The sequence below is a fragment of the Pinus tabuliformis genome, chromosome 3_1 (genome assembly GCF_031772625.1).
Source record: "Pinus tabuliformis cultivar Carrire ecotype Pingquan chromosome 3_1, CPIR1, whole genome shotgun sequence".
NCBI lineage: Eukaryota > Viridiplantae > Streptophyta > Pinopsida > Pinales > Pinaceae > Pinus > Pinus tabuliformis.
In genome coordinates, this window is record NC_142301.1 from 212,518,589 (window position 1) to 212,535,948 (window position 17,360).

Below are 17,360 nucleotides of genomic sequence, written 5' to 3' on the forward strand. Positions count from 1 at the left end.
TATTATTTAATAATAATGCGCAGTCACAATGGACTAACTCTAAATCCAAATTCAAACTCATATACAGTGACTCATCCCTGTCCCTGGCCCACAACATATGGCCAAAGTCACATTTAGTTATATGCTCCCTTCCCAGCAGAGATGGAATTTGACGGGAAAAATGCCCGTCATAGTGATCCAAAGTGGATCCTAAAACTCTCTAAGTCTTCATGAACTCTCTATAATTTATGCCAAAGATTAAAGATCTTGTGAAGATCAAGCATATCAGAGGAATCCTCATGACAATTGCTAACTGTGATCAATGTGAATCAACGAGGGTCGTCGATCAAGCGCGCAGAGTGACAGATCATGGTAATGGGCACTGTCGTGAATTAGCAAAGTCAACGATGGTTTGAGTCAACGTGGGAGGAATTTGATATGCAATTAGCGACAAGTTGCTAATCGCATATCACAGGGCAAACCCCTCAAAGAAGGAGAGCCACATGCGCCCAGACCCAAAAAATCATGAAATGCAGTGGAAAGTGTTTCGGTTTCGTCTAAGGCGGGATTCCACAGAAACCGGCAGGATATCGAAAGGGCTTCTAGCGGTAAGCAGTTTAGACCAAGTCTCGCCCGATGCCACATAACAAGTGACATGCGTCTAGTGGAAGAGAGAGAAAACCGCTCACATCGGATGGGTAAACGTTGAGCAAGTTATCTGCTCGATATGTGAGATGACCGTAGGATCTAGATCAACAGCGGAGATGCGAACCAATGGACGACCGGATTTGACGAAGTTATAAAGCAGATTGTGCAGGATTCTGAAATCTGACGTGGGTGATGAGTTGGCAAAGGTTTGTGTTTCGCGGGAATTCTTGGAGTAAATGGAAATAATGACCATTTCAAATGATCAAGTGTTTCCGGTGAACCTGACGCGCTCATCCGTTAAAGGAATAGGTGGCCACCTCCCTATAAAGTGTTATGTAGTTATTGTAACCACCAAAAGAAGGGATTCGAATGGACGGAGGTAGGGAACCAGAAAGCCGAGAAGTGGAAACGAACAGTCAAGAAGCAGATTGGCTTTAAAGCCATAGACTGACAGAGAGGAGAAGGGGCAGCCCAGGAAGTAGTAAGCAGACTTGGAAGCAAAGAAACCAGAGCTGAGCTGACCTGAAGAAGCAAAGGAAGCAAGTGAGCCAGGGTTAAGACAAAGACAGAGAGAGTACTCCAGAGAGTCTGTGTACTCCAGAGAGACTTGGGGGATCCAAGTACAGTCCTACTGATTGTATCTGTTGTGTGAGACTCAAATTGAGCTCACTGTAATAGGCAGAGCCACCAGAGGTTGGAGGCAGAGCTGCAGAGCCAGAGAGCTCTAATAGACTTCTAAAGAGCCACGAGGCTGCAGTGAAGTTGCAGCACAGCAGGAGATCGAATGATCGAGCTTTGGCTGGTTGTATGAGGTGTGTCAAGACAAGAGAAGGAGTTCCAGAGACGAATGCAGAATTCTGAGGGATTCAGAGAAGCCAAAAGCTTGAGAAGCTCAGAGTAGTGACTGAAGGAGTCAAGTCTAGAGAAGCCTAGACCTATCTGTAGAACAAGGACATCCAGTGGTAAGATGGCAATCTAAGCCCATTGGTTCAGTTGTAAACCAATGGAGTTAAGTGTGGCACTTGTAAAATAATTGAAGCCATAATCCCAAAGAGTCTAATCGAGCTGATTAGAGCTCAAGGAGATGTAGCCCAAGATATCAGGGTGAACTCCATATTATATTGTTGTCTTATAGGTTTGTTGGATTGTTGCTTTATTTATTGTTATTTGTGTTTCACATAAGCACTCAACAGTTAAAAACAAATACAAGCATACATCTATATTTTCAAGCATTTCTTAATTCCGCATTGGTTAATCATTAGGACTTGGGAAAATTTAAAGATTTGGAAGTGGGAGAGGTTCTTGTAAGTTAGACAAGAAACCTAAGAGCTCCATTTTCAGATCAAGTGGTATCAGAGCTTAAGATTGATTAGCCCCAGCTTCAAAGAAGGTTGTATCAGAATTCTTGATTGATAGGGCAAATATTGCTTGCTTGAAAGGTGTTTGGACAGTTAAGGATTGATTGCCTCATTGATTGCATACTTGGTTGCAGACTGACTATTGTTTGAGTTTGCAGAGGTGAAGGGAAAGCTATTCATAGCTCAGTCCTAGAAGGACAAGAAGGAAGAAGGGCTGAAGGCATTCTTCTATCCCAAAGGACCTCATGGCTATCCTTGAAGCACAAAAGGTCATTGCAAGAGGTTACTGAATAAACTCTTTAATAATCTTGTTTGAAGTTCTTTTGTGCACTTTGAAAATGACAACTTCTACAAGTGAGTTCTCAAATTCTTCTTACTCCCCAAGTTCCTTTAATGGAGACATGAAGCAAGACTTGTCCACCATGTTGGATATGGTGAGAGAAATGTATGAGGGGGGAAGGAAGAGCAACATACTTAGAGAGTAGTTGAATTCCTTGGAGGAAGAGAAGTAGATGATTTCTGGCAAATTGTAGGAAATGGAGAGCCAACTTCATATTGCAAATATGAACCTGAAAAGGATGCATGAGTTGGAGTCACAACTCTTTGTTGCCAAAGATGCCTTGGCCAAGTATCAACTGGAAGAAGAGGTAAACCATTCCTGTTTGTCTTCAAATTCTTCTAAGAATTCTTATATTGGTTACGTTGGCAAGTGTTGTCCTTGATGGCAACTCACTCAGAGGTATGATACAGGTGATGGCAACTAAATCAGAGGATAGATCTTAGTACAGCAGGTCAAGAGAGAGATATACGCAGGTTAACCTTGATGAAAACACGTATACATGCGGTTGAGAAGAAAAAAAGGCGCGTATGCGTACACACGCAGGTTCACAGAAGGAAAGGCGTGTACATGTTGGAAAACTAAGTATTGGTCCATGGTATTTTGGTATTGGTCCGTGGTATTTGGTCCGAAGTGTTGACCCCAAGTATTGGGTCCAAGGTATTATTTCTACATGGTTTTGGACCATGGTATTGAGAGAAGCCTAAACCTATATAAGGAGAAGATCATTAGGCCAAAGGTGTGGAAGTAATGAATGTCTGATGAAGTGTGGATATCCAGTATGCTGGTTATGGGTTTTTGATGCTTGGTTCGATCTGAATCAAGTTGGAAATGGTAGCGAAGGTATAAGTAATTATCTTTAGATATATACGCGGGTTCTTTTGGTGAAAGCGCGTGTACACGCGGTTTTGACACAGTCAAGTAGCGTATGCATTATGAGATTTGATGTTTCAGGTTGCTATTGGTTCTAATGGTTATTGCATAGTTCTGGGCTCCGGTCTGTGTTCTGGTAACTGTGTTTTGATGATAGGGTTTCAGTGATTTAATATTGGGTGATTTAGAGATTGATGATGAAAGTATAGTTGATGATTGTCTTACAGTGGTGATTGTTTTGTATTTATGGATCCAGTCTGAAAATTTATGAAACGTGGTCCCTGGAAGAAAGGAGAAGGTTGTAGCCTTCTGTAGGCCAGAACCTACGTACTAGTACTTCAGCTAGTACAAGAGCTAAGGGGGTTGTAGCTCCCTTCCAAGAGAGTCTGGAGAACGAGAGAAGGTTGTAGCCTTTTGCAGGTAGAAGCCTGCATACTGGTATACGACTGCACCAGTACAAAAAAATTGTAAAAAGAATTTTCTTATTAAAGGAAGAAAGAGACGAGTTGCAGCAGGTGGTTTTCACCCACATTGGGTTTCCACCTTATATCATGGTGTTCATGTGTGTTGCTTATGTGTGATGATCTGTTTTGTTATACTGCTTCTGTTTACTGTTCATATGGTTAATAATGTTCTGATGCACTCATTAAGGATCAACTAACTGAATCATAAGTCTACTTGATATACGCTTGTTGCATTACATACAGTTGCGTATACACGTGGTTTGTCTTAACTGAAGTAGCGTATATGAATCTGAGTATGAAAATGAAAAAGTCATATTGATTTGATAATACTGATTCACCCCCCCCCCCCTCTCAGTATTATTTCCAACAGGTTCTTTTGAAAAACATACTAGAGGCATATGTTCCAAGCTAATGTCCAAGATGGGCTATGAAGGAAAAGGATTGGGCAAACATGCACAAGGTATTGTTGAGCCAATAATGGTTGAGGAAAGGCCTAAGTATTTGGGTCTTGGCTATGGACAGTCTTATGGAGAGAGTTCCAAAGCTACCATGGAGGCCATTGAAACAGTTCCAAAAAGGAGTTTCATTGTAGGTCCTCTACCTCAGAAGTATGAGGATTGTATTCAGGAAGAATGCAATAGCTCGAAACATCATTCACAGGATGCAGGTGTTCAAAAGCACACACTTGAACCAAAGAGTTGTGGAAGCTCTAATAGCCTTGAAGAAAGTGATGGTGTTCCAAAGGGAGCCACTTTTTCATTTGCTTCACCTCATCATGAAGGAAATAAAGGTGAAAGAGGCAGGTATAAATCTAGTTCTAAACACATTCCTTTTGATTTTGTAAAGCATGGAAAAAGAATTACATGTTCCTTTTGTGGTTTAGATAACCATTATCTTTCCAAATGTTGGAAGAGGACGGCCACATACAGGAAAATTTTGAAGGAAAAGAAGAAAGCAGCCAAAGGTCCATAGGACAAGGCAAATCATGCTGACAAAAGGATGCACATGTGTCGCACTTACTGCCATAAGAAAGGGCATCTTGTTGAAAGGTGTTGGACTTTAAATCCATCACTGCTTCCACCAAAGCTGAAGGAGAAGGTGGAAATAGAAAATGGTAGGGATGGAAATAAATATTCCATGATTGATGTGTTTCAGGATGATTCACATATTGATGCTGATGTGCAAACAAAGGAGGGACCTTTGAAATGGATTGGTAAGAAATGGTTAGAATTCTTATCCACTTAAGGCTGCATGTCTATTGATGCATCTGTTTGCATTTTTTTGTGGAATAAATGCAAGTTGCAGGATCTTACCAAAATGGTAAATGGAAAGAAGTTGAGTAGGAAATTCACTTTATCGCTACAACAATATGTTCATTTCAGCTTCGAAAGTACAGTGTACTTAAGCGAAAGTTGAAAGATGGAATGCATGCATGAGCATGAGATGCATGTGATGTTGGCTTGGGAGAGGTTAACTTGGTCTCCAAAATGGAGATAATGATGAAGTGTTTCATCTTTTGGAAAAGAGTCCTAAAGGTCTTTTTCCTACATGCTTATCTTGAAGAGTCATTTGTTGTAAAGGCATGTTTTATTGGCTGGTTATCTAGTCAATCATTTGTATGTAGATATAAGACATGGAAGGGCTCACAAGATGTGAAATCTATTTCTTTGTTGAAGCAGGAGTTAGTCCATCTAGTTATTGTTTGTATGCTTGCTGTTGTTAACAGTTGTTGCTGGCAGCTTTTTCAAGCAGGTACAGATGAAAGTTTTGTGGAGCAGATGTACTTCACATTCCTTTGAGCCACCTTGGATCAAGGATCAAGGCAAAGAAGTTCAAACTACCTTCTGTAAACTTCACAACAGAAGTTCTACATGAAGTCAAGGAGGAAAACAATTCTTCTTGAGATGACCAACCCATCTAAGAAGGGAAGTGGTCATAGATTTTGGTTCAGAGGCACTATGCAAAGGAAAATGTAGGGAGGCTGAAAGAAGAGGGTGTTGTTACTCTCATTTACTGCTCAGATCAGTATATTAGTATTCTGGTGGACCAAAAGTCCTTTTAGTGGGAAGGTGTGATCTAAAATGGATCCTGAAACTCTCTAGGTCTTCTTGAACTCTCTATAATTTATGCCAAAGATTAAAGATCTTGTGAAGATCAAGCTTATCAGAGGAATCCTCATGACAGTTGCTAACTGCAATCAATGTGAATCAATGAGGGTCGTCGATCAAGCGCACAGAGTGGCAGACCATGGTAACACACACTGTCACGAATTAGCAAAGTCAGTGATGGTTTGAGTCAATGGGGGAAGAATTTAATCGCATATCACAGGTCAAACCCCTCGAAGAAGGAAATCCACATGCGCCCGGACCTGAAAAATCATGAAATGCAACGGAAAGTGTTTCGGTTCCGTCCGAGGTGGGATTCCACAGAAATCGGTAGGATATCAGAAGGGCTTCGAGCGGTAAGTAGTTTAGACCGAGTCCCACCCAATGCCACATAGCGAGTGACACGCTTCTGAAGGAAGAGAGAGAAAACTGCTCAATTAGACGGGTAAATGTCGAGCAAGTTATCCGCCCGATATGTGCGATGACCATAGGATCTAGAGGGTCTAGATCAATAGCGGAGATGTGACCTAATTGACGACCGAATTTGACGAAGTTATAAAGCAGATTGTGCAAGATTCTGAAGTCCGACGTGGAAAATGAGTTGGCAAAGATTTGTTTTTCACGGGCATTCTTGGAGTAAACAGAAATAACGACTGTTTCAAATGATCGAGTGTTTCCAGTGTGTTGGAATTATGATACAAGTGTTGTCCTTGATGGCAACTCACTCAGAAGCAGGTACAAGTGATGGCAACTTAATCAGAGGACAGATCTTAGTACAACAGGACAAGAAAAGAGATATACGCAGGTTCATTAAGGAAAATCAGCGTATACACGCAGGTTGGCTTCAGTAAAAGCGTGTACATGTGAAAATATACCTTTGGTCCATGGCGGTTAGTCCTTGGAAGTTGTGCCTATGGTTTTGGACCATGGTGTCTCGACGGGCGTGTCGATCCCTAGTTTTGAAGTTGATGGTATTGTGTTACTATGGTTTTGGACCGTGGTATTGTGAAGGGCCTAAGGCTATATAAGGAGAAGATCATTAGGCAAAGTTGAGTAAGTAAGGTGTGTCTGATGAAGTGAGAAGATCTGGTATTGCTAGTTATCTGTTCGGGACGATTGGCAAGGGTCGGATTTGATAGCGAAGGTATAAGTAATTATTTCTAGATCTGCACGTGGGTTGCCTTTGGAGAAAGCGCGTATACACGCGGTTTTGGTATAGCAAAGTAGCGTATGCATAATAAGATTTGATATTTCAGGTTGCTGTTGATTCTGGTGGTTGTTGCAGAGTTCTGGGCTCTAGTTTGTGTTCTGTGTTCTTGATGACAGGGTTTCAGTGATTCAGTATTGGGTGATTTAGAGAATTATGATGCAAGTATAAGTTGATGATTGTATTGCAGCAGTGTTTGTTTTGTACTCATGGATCCAATCTGAAAATTGATGAAACGTGGTCCCTGTAGGAAAGAAGGTTGTAGCTTTCTGTAGGGTCAGCACCTACGTACTAGTAAATGGATCGGCTAGTACAAGAGCTGAGGGGGTTGTAGCTCCCTTCCAGAAGTAGTTAGAAAAGGAGAGAGGGTTGTAGCCCTCTGCAGGTTGTAGCCTGCGTGCTGGTAAAGGACTGCACCAGTACATTGTAAAAGAAGTTTCTTATTAAAGAAGAAAGAGACGAATTGCAGCAGGTGGTTTTCACCCACATTGGGTTTCCACCTTATATCATGGTGTTCATGTGTGTGGCTTTTATGTGATGATCTGTTCTGTTATACTACACCTGTTTACTGTCAATGTGGTTAATAATGTTCTGATGCATTCACTGAAGATAAGCTAACTGAATCATAAGATTTCTGGATATACGCTAGTTGCTTTAGACACAGTAGCGTGTACACGCAGGTTCACTTAACTGAAGTAGCGTATATGTTTCTGAGCATGAAATTTGAAAAGTATTATTGATCTGATAATACTGATTCACCCCCCCCTCTCAGTATTATTTCCAACAATTGGTATCAGAGCAGGTTCTTTAGAGGAAGATTGATCGCTTGAAGGAAAAGATCCATTAGAATGGCTAATCCAGAAAGAGAGGCACACATCAGGCCACCAGTCTTTGACGGGAACAATTTTACCCACTGGAAGATAAGAACCACTGCATATCTACAATCACTTGGAGCAGAAGTTTGGGGAATCGTAGAAGGAGGATACAAATTCCCATCAGCAACTCCTATAGATCCAGCAGAGAAAAAGCAATATGAGCTCAATGCCAAAGCTGTTACTGTCCTATTGAGTAGTTTGACACAATCAGAATTTATGAAGATCATGCATTTCAAATCAGCTAAGGAAATATGGGACAAAATCGTTACAAGCTATGAAGGAGATGATCAGGTAAAAAGAGCAAAGCTTCAAACTCTCAGAATCCGGTATGAAACTCTTAAGATGCATAGTAATGAAAGCATAGCTAATTATTTCCTGCGTATGGATGAGATTGTAAATTGTATGAGGGATCTGGGTGAAGAATTTGAGGAAGTTGTCTTAGTTGAAAATGTTTTGAGATCTCTGTCTGCTAAATTTGATTCTAAAGTATCTGCCATAGAAGAAAAGGAGAATGTGCAGAAAATCACCATGTCACAGCTTCACGGGATCTTAACTGCTTTTGAAATGCGACAAGAGGTACCATCAGAAGCCACATTCGAAGCGTCAGAGGAAGAAGATGAGGTAAATTTTGTCAAGAATCTTGAACGGGGAACTGGACGGTTCAAAGGTAAACTACCTTTCAAATGTTTTCTATTTGGTAGAGTTGGTCACTATGCTGCTAGATGCCCTCATAACAAAGGAAAAATGTCTGAAGAAGATGGTAGAAGCTATTATACCCATGTTAAAGGTAATGATTCATTCAATGATAGTGAAGATATTAGAAGTCTCATGGCACATGAAAAGAAGAATGCTTCATCCAATAATAGTGAAGATATTAGTTCAAGTCTCATGGCACATGAAAAGAAGAATGCAAAAACTGAAGAAGTTACCAAATTAAACGAACAATTGAAGACAGAAACCAGGGTAAGGGAGCAATTGCAGGATATAGTAAAGGATCAGAGCATAACTATTCAGAGACTTGAATCAAATATCCTCTCTCTAAAAGAAGATCTTAAAAAATCAAGAGAACAGAACAGAGAAGCTCTTGAAGATCAAGAACATGAAGTGATCAAACTAAAGCGACAAGTGGAAGAAGGAAGAAAAGCTGAAGAAGACCTAAGGAATCAGTATCTGAAAAAGGAAGAACAACATCAAGTTGAGGTAAATATCTTGAAAGGTAAATTAGAAGAAAAGGATAAGCTTTTACGATTTCAAGATAGTACTAAAGTCTTGGACGATATTCTTAATAGTCAAAGGTCTCCTGCTATCAAAACTGGTCTTGGTTTTCATGAATATGTTGAAGGTGAATCTAGTTCACAAGGTGAGGCAAGAAACTCTAATGAGAAATCTGAAATGCTCAACAAGGAACAACCAAGGAAAGAAATTCCTCAAGAAAGATCCTTTACTCCTAACTATGGAAGTGATAGACGATTATTTCCTCCTCTGAATAATGTTGAATGTTATGTATGTCATAATCTTGGACATGTTGCAGCCAGATGTAGAAGTAGAATGGTTCAAGACCATTACAAAAGATCATCGCATCCCAGGTATTTCAGAGGATATTGCTTTGCCTGCAATGAATATGGACACAAAGCAATTGATTGCAATAGAAGGAACGTGAAATATGTAAGATGTTATACATGCAACAAATATGGGCATAAAGCAAGGGAATGCAGGAGCAGATTTCAAAATTCAAAACAAGAGGACCATACATTATCACAGTTCCAGGAATTGAAGAAGACAAAATTAGAGACAGAAAGGTGTGGCATAACTCAGTCAACTGACATAACAGACACAGGGGAATCTGAAAGTGATGAATTTCAGTATTCCATCTTGCATACGCTGATATAATGAAGACAAGTCGCGTATATACGCGAGTTACAGGCTGCAAAGTCACGTATATGTAGAAAGGGCAGCAGAATAGACCCAGGAAATGGTTCAGTCATGGTTGGCTCAGGCTCAGGGGGAGCATAAAGGGCACCAGAACAGACTCAGGAAATGGTTCAGTCATGGTTGGCTCACGCTCAGGGGGAGCATATACTTCAAATAATTCATTGTTGGCATTATGGTTGCTGATGAAACTAAATGATACATCTTGTTGTTTGATCAAAGGAATGGTATTGCAGGCTTATGCGTATGGTACAGATCATATAAATGATAGTTATTGCTGGTCTTAGAACCTGCATCTGCTCAGGGGGAGCATGGATGGATTGATACAACCTGGCATATACAAAGGGGAGGCAAATTAGAAACTTCAGCATGTACTCAAGGGGAGTATGGACAGCAGAAGGTATACCAAAGAAGATAATATCTTGGTCCGCCCTTTAACCTTGATGTCAAAGGGGGAGAGTGATTTGGTGTAGTGGTTGCCATCAAGTCCAAAGGGGGAGATTGTTGGCATTATGATACAAGTGTTGTCCTTGATGGCAACTCACTCAGAAGCAGGTACAAGTGATGGCAACTTAATCAGAGGACAGATCTTAGTACAGCAGGACAAGAAAAGAGATATACGCAGGTTCATTAAGGAAAATCAGCGTATACACGCAGGTTGGCTTCAGTAAAAGCGCGTACATGTGAAAACGTACCTTTGGTCCGTGGCTGTTAGTCCTTGGAAGTTGTGCCTATGGTTTTGGACCATGGTGTCTCGATGGGCGTGTCGATCCCTAGTTTTGAAGTTGATGTATTGTGTTACTATGGTTTTGGACCGTGGTATTATGAAGGGCCTAAGGCTATATAAGGAGAATATCATTAGGCAAAGTTGAGTAAGTAAGGTGTTTTTGATGAAGTGAGAAGATCTGGTATTGCTGGTTATCTGTTCGGGACGATTGGCAAGGGTCGGATCTGATAGCGAAGGTATAAGTAATTATTTCTAGATCTGCACATGGGTTGCCTTTGGAGAAAGCAAGTATACATGCGGTTTTGGTATAGCGAAGTAGCGTATGCATAATAAGATTTGATATTTCAGGTTGCTGTTGATTCTGGTGGTTGTTGCAGAGTTCTGGGCTCTGGTTTGTGTTCTGTGTTCTTGATGACAGGGTTTCAGTGATTCAGTATTGGGTGATTTAGAGAATTATGATGCAAGTATAAGTTGATGATTGTATTGTAGCAGTGTTTGTTTTGTACTCATGGATCCAGTCTGAAAATTGATGAAACGTGGTCCTTGTAGGAAAGAAGGTTGTAGCCTTCTGTAGGGTCAGCAACTACGTACTAGTAAATGGATCGGCTAGTACAAGAGCTGAGGGGGTTGTAGCTCCCTTCCAGAAGTAGTTGGAAAACGAGAGAGGGTTGTAGCCCTCTGCAGGTTGTAGCCTGCGTGATGGTAAAGGACTGCACCAGTACATTGTAAAAGGAGTTTCTTATTAAAGAAGAAAGAAACGAATTGCAGCAGGTGGTTTTCACCCACATTGGGTTTCCACCTTATATCATGGTGTTCATGTGTGTGGATTTTATGTGATGATCTGTTCTGTTATACTGCACCTGTTTACTGTCAATGTGGTTAATAATGTTCTGATGCATTTACTGAAGATAAGCTAACTGAATCATAAGATTTCTGGATATACGCTAGTTTCTTTAGACACAGTAGCGTGTACACGCAGGTTCACTTAACTGAAGTAGCGTATATGTTTCTGAGCATGAAATTTGAAAAGTATTATTGATCTGATAATACTGATTCACCCCCCCTCTCAGTATTATTTCCAACAATTGGTATCAGAGCAGGTTCTTCAGAGGAAGCGTGATCGCTTGAAGGAAAAGATCCATCAGAATGGCTAATCCAGAAAGAGAGGCACACATCAGGCCACCAGTCTTTGACGGGAACAATTTTACCCACTGGAAGATAAGAACCACTGCATATCTACAATCAATTGGAGCAGAAGTTTGGGGAATCGTAGAAGGAGGATACAAATTCCCATCAGCAACTCCTACAGATACAGCAGAGAAAAAGCAATATGAGATCAATGCCAAAGCTGTTACTGTCCTATTGAGTAGTTTAACACAATCAGAATTTATGAAGATCATGCATTTCAAATCAGCTAAGGAAATATGGGACAAAATCGTTACAAGCTACGAAGGAGATGATCAGGTAAAAAGAGCAAAGCTTCAAACTCTCAGAATCCGGTATGAAACTCTTAAGATGCATAGTAATGAAAGCATATTTAATTATTTCCTGCGTATGGATGAAATTGTAAATTGTATGAGGGATCTGGGTGAAGAATTTGAGGAAGTTGTCTTAGTTGAAAAGGTTTTGAGATCTCTGTCTACTAAATTTGATTCTAAAGTATCTGCCATAGAAGAAAAGGAGAATGTGCAGAAAATCACCATGTCACAGCTTCACGGGATCTTAACTGCTTTTGAAATGCGACAAGAGGTACCATCAGAAGCCGCATTCGAAGCGTCAGAGGAAGAAGATGAGGTAAATTTTGTCAAGAATCTTGAACGGGGAACTGGACGGTTCAAAGGTAAGCTACCTTTCAAATGTTTTCTATGTGGTAGAGTTGGTCACTATGCTGCTAGATGCCCTCATAACAAAGGAAAGATGTCTGAAGAAGATGGTAGAAGCTATTATACCCATGTTAAAGGTAATGATTCATTCAATGATAGTGAAGATATTAGAAGTCTCATGGCACATGAAAAGAAGAATGCTTCATCCAATAATAGTGAAGATATTGGAAGTCTCATGGCACATGAAAAGAAGAATGCAGAAACTGAAGAAGTTACCAAATTAAACGAACAATTGGAGACAGAAACCTGGGTAAGGGAGAAATTGCAGGATATAGTAAAGGATCAGAGCATAACTATTCAGAGACTTGAATCAAAGATCCTCTCTCTAAAAGAAGATCTTAAAAAATCAAGAGAACAGAACAGAGAAGATCTTGAAGATCAAGAACATGAAGTGATCAAACTAAAGCGACAAGTGGAAGAAGGAAGAAAAGCTGAAGAAGACCTAAGGAATCAGTGTCTGAAAAAGGAAGAACAACATCAAGTTGAGGTAAATATCTTGAAAGGTAAATTAGAAGAAAAGGATAAGCTTTTACGATTTCAAGATAGTACTAAAGTCTTGGACGATATTCTTAATAGTCAAAGGTCTCCTGCTATCAAAACTGGTCTTGGTTTTCATGAATATGTTAAAGGTGAATCTAGTTCACAAGGTGAGGCATGAAAATCTAATGAGAAATCTGAAATGCTCAACAAGGAACAACCAAGGAAAGAAATTCCTCAAGAAAGATCCTTTACTCCTAACTATGGAAGTGATAGACGATTATTTCCTCCTCTGAATAATGTTGAATGTTATGTATGTCATAATCTTGGACATGTTGCAGCCAGATGTAGAAGTAGAATGGTTCAAGACCATTACAAAATATCATCGCATCCCAGGTATTTCAAAGGATATTGCTTTGCCTACAATGAATATGGACACAAAGCAATTGATTGCAATAGAAGGAATGTGAAATATGTAAGATGTTATACATGCAACAAATATGGGCATAAAGCAAGGGAATGCAGGAGCAGATTTCAAAATTCAAAACAAGAGGACCATACATCATCACAGTTCCAGGAATTGAAGAAGACAGAATTAGAGACAGAAAGGTGTGGCATAACTCAGTCAGCTGACATAACAGACACAGGGGAATCTAAAAGTGATGAATTTCAGTATTCCATCTTGCATACGCTGATATAATGAAGACAAGTCTTGTATATACGCGAGTTACAGGCTGCAAAGTCGCGTATATGTAGAAAGGGCAGCAGAACAGACCCAGGAAATGGTCCAGTCATGGTTGGCTCAGGCTCAGGGGGAGCATAAAGGGCAGCATAATAGACTCAGGAAATGGTTTAGTCATGGTTGGCTCACGCTCAGGGGGAGCATATACTTCAAATAATTCATTGTTGGCATTATGGTTGCTGATGAAACTAAATGATACATCTTGTTGTTTGATCAAAGGAATGGTATTGCAGGCTTATGCGTATGGTACAGATCATATAAATGATAGTTATTGCTGGTCTTAGAACCTGCATCTGCTCAAGGGGAGCATGGATGGATTGATTCAACTTGGCATATACAAAGGGGAGCCAAATCAGAAACTTCAGCATGTACTCAAGGGGAGTATGGACAGCAGAAGGTATACCAAAGAAGAGAATATCTTGGTCCGCCCTTTGCCCTTGATGTCAAAGGGGGAGAGTGACTTGGTGTAGTGGTTGCCATCAAGTCCAAAGGGGGAGATTGTTGGCATTATGATACAAGTGTTGTCCTTGATGGCAATTCACTCAGAAGCAGGTACAAGTGATGACAACTTAATCAGAGGACAGATCTTAGTACAGCAGGACAAGAAAAGAGATATACGCAGGTTCATTAAGGAAAATCAGTGTATACACGCAAGTTGGCTTCAGTAAAAGCGCGTACATGTGAAAACGTACCTTTGGTCCATGGCGGTAAGTCCTTGGAAGTTGTGCCTATGGTTTTGGACCATGGTGTCTCGACGGGCGTGTCGATCCATAGTTTTGAAGTTGATGGTATTGTGTTACTATGGTTTTGGACCGTGGTATTGTGAAGGGCCTAAGGCTATATAAGGAGAGGATCATTAGGCAAAGTTGAGTAAGTAAGGTGTGTCTCATGAAGTGAGAAGATCTGGTATTGCTGGTTATCTGTTCGGGACGATTGGCAAGGGTCGGATCTGATAGCGAAGGTATAAGTAATTTTTTCTAGATCTGCACGCGGGTTGCCTTTGGAGAAAGCGCGTATACACGCGGTTTTGGTATAGCGAAGTAGCGTATGCATAATAAGATTTGATATTTCAGGTTGCTGTTGATTCTGGTGGTTGTTGCAGAGTTCTGGGCTCTGGTTTGTGTTCTGTGTTCTTGATGACAGGGTTTCAGTGATTCAGTATTGGGTGATTTAGAGAATTATGATGCAAGTATAAGTTGATGATTGTATTGCAGCAGTGTTTGTTTTGTACTCATGGATCCAGTCTGAAAATTGATGAAACGTGGTCCCTGTAGGAAAGAAGGTTGTAGCCTTTTGTAGGGTCAGCACCTACGTACTAGTAAATGGATCGGCTAGTACAAGAGCTGAGGGGGTTGTAGCTCCCTTCCAGAAGTAGTTGGAAAACGAGAGAGGGTTGTAGCCCTCTGCAGGTTGTAGCCTGCGTGCTGGTAAAGGACTGCACCAGTACATTGTAAAAGAAGTTTCTTATTAAAGAAGAAAGAGACGAATTGCAGCAGGTGGTTTTCACCCACATCGGGTTTCCATCTTATATCATGGTGTTCATGTGTGTGGCTTTTATGTGATGATCTGTTCTGTTATACTGCACCTGTTTACTGTCAATGTGGTTAATAATGTTCTGATGCATTTACTGAAGATAAGCTAACTGAATCATAAGATTTCTGGATATACGCTAGTTGCTTTAGACACAGTAGCGTGTACACGCAGGTTCACTTAACTGAAGTAGCGTATATGTTTCTGAGCATGAAATTTGAAAAGTATTATTGATCTGATAACACTGATTCACCCCCCCCCTCTCAGTATTATTTCCAACACAGTGAACCTAACACACTCATATTTTAAAGGAATAGGTGGCCACCTCCCTATAAAGCGTTATGCAGTTACTGTAACCGCTGAAAGAAAGGATTCGAATGGACGGAGGCAGGGAACCAGAAAGCCGAGAAGCAGAAACGAATAGTCAGGAAGCAAATTGGCTTTAAAGCCACAGACTGACAGAGAGGAGAAGGGGCAGCCTAGGAAGCAGTAAGCAGACCTGGAAGCAAAGAAACTAGAGCCAAGCTAACATGAAGAAGCAAAGGCAGCAAGTGAGCCAGGGTTAAGAAAAAGACAGAGAGAGTACTCCAGAGAGTCTGTGTACTCCAGAGAGTCTGTGTACTCCAGAGAGACTTGGGGGATCCAAGTACAATCCTACTGATTGTATCTGTTGTGTGAGACCCAAATTGAGCTCAATGTAATAGGCAAAGCCACCAGAGGTTGGAGGTAGAGCTACAGAGCCAGAGAGCTCTAATAGACTTCTAAAGAGCCATGAGGCTGCAGTGAAGTTGCAGCGCAATAGGAGATTGAATGATCGAGCTGTGGCTGGTTGTTTGAGGTGTGTCGAAGACAGGAGAAGGAGTTCTAGAGACAAATGCAAAATTCTGAGGGAGTCAGAGAAGCCAGAAGCTCGAGAAGCTAAGAGCATTGACTGAAGGAGTCAAGTCTAGAGAAGCCTAGACCTGTCTACAGAACAAGGACAGCCAGGGGTAAGATGGAATTCTAAGCCCATTGGTTCAGTTGTAAACCAATGGAGTTAAGTGTAGCACTTGTAAAAGAATTGAATCCATAATCCCAGAGAGTCTAATCGAGTTGATTAGAGCTCAAGGAGACGTAGCCCAAGATATCAGGGTGAACTCCATATTATATCGTTGTCTTATGGGTTTCTTAAATTGCTGCTTTATTTACTATTATTTTTGTTCCACATCAACATAAGCAAATGAACATAAGCACTCACTAGTCAAAAACAAATACAAGCATACACCTATATTTTCAAGCATTTCTTAATTCCGCATTGGTTAATCATTAAAACTTGGAAAAATTTAAAGCTTTAGAAGTGGGGGAGGTTCTTGTAAGTTATACAAGAAACCTAAGAGCCCCATTTTCAGATCACATAAGGCCTTTTAACCGTATTAACGTTTAAAATTATTTGGTACTTATTTTTTTAAACGTGTTTGAAACTTAGGAAAATGTATATTTGACGTTCAACAATTTTTTGAAAACGTCTTTACGAGCAGAGATGGAATTTGATGGGAAAAATGCCTGTCATAGGGAATTTTAACCATATTTAACGTTTAAAATTGTTTGGTACCTGTTTTTTTTAAACGTGTTTGAAACTCAGGAAAACGTATATTTGACATTCAATTTTTTTTTGAAAATGTCCTTACGGGGTGCTCTTCACTTTTTTTCCACCTACCAGTACGGGGTGGGTTGTTCCAGGACCCAGGTGGCATTGGCACTGGGCATTGGTATGGTATGTTAATGTGTGTTGCCAAATTTTTTTGACATGATTAATATCATTAACCCTTTTGAACCAAGCGCAGTTCCCCATTACACGTTTTATTGTGCATAGCCAAAGCCTAGAGCGTTAGTCAGTATATATTTATAATCACTCACAGAGACTTGTATTAAAACACAAAGCTGTCGCGACAAATAGTTGTGAAAATCTAATATTGATATATGGTTCATATTCTCCTTACAACGTTTTGGTGAACTCACTTGAAAACCATTTTTCATTGAACAAACTATCTTAAAATTTGGAAAAAATTGGGTACTCGTATTATTCCTTTATGTTCCCATGGTGTTTTTGATGATTAATGAGGACGGTTTTTAAAAATCACCACACATTTTTCCTTTATGCTCACACAATGGTTTTGATGATGAATGAGGACGGTTTTTAAAAACCACCACGTATTTTTCCTTTATGCTCCCACAATGGTTTTTATG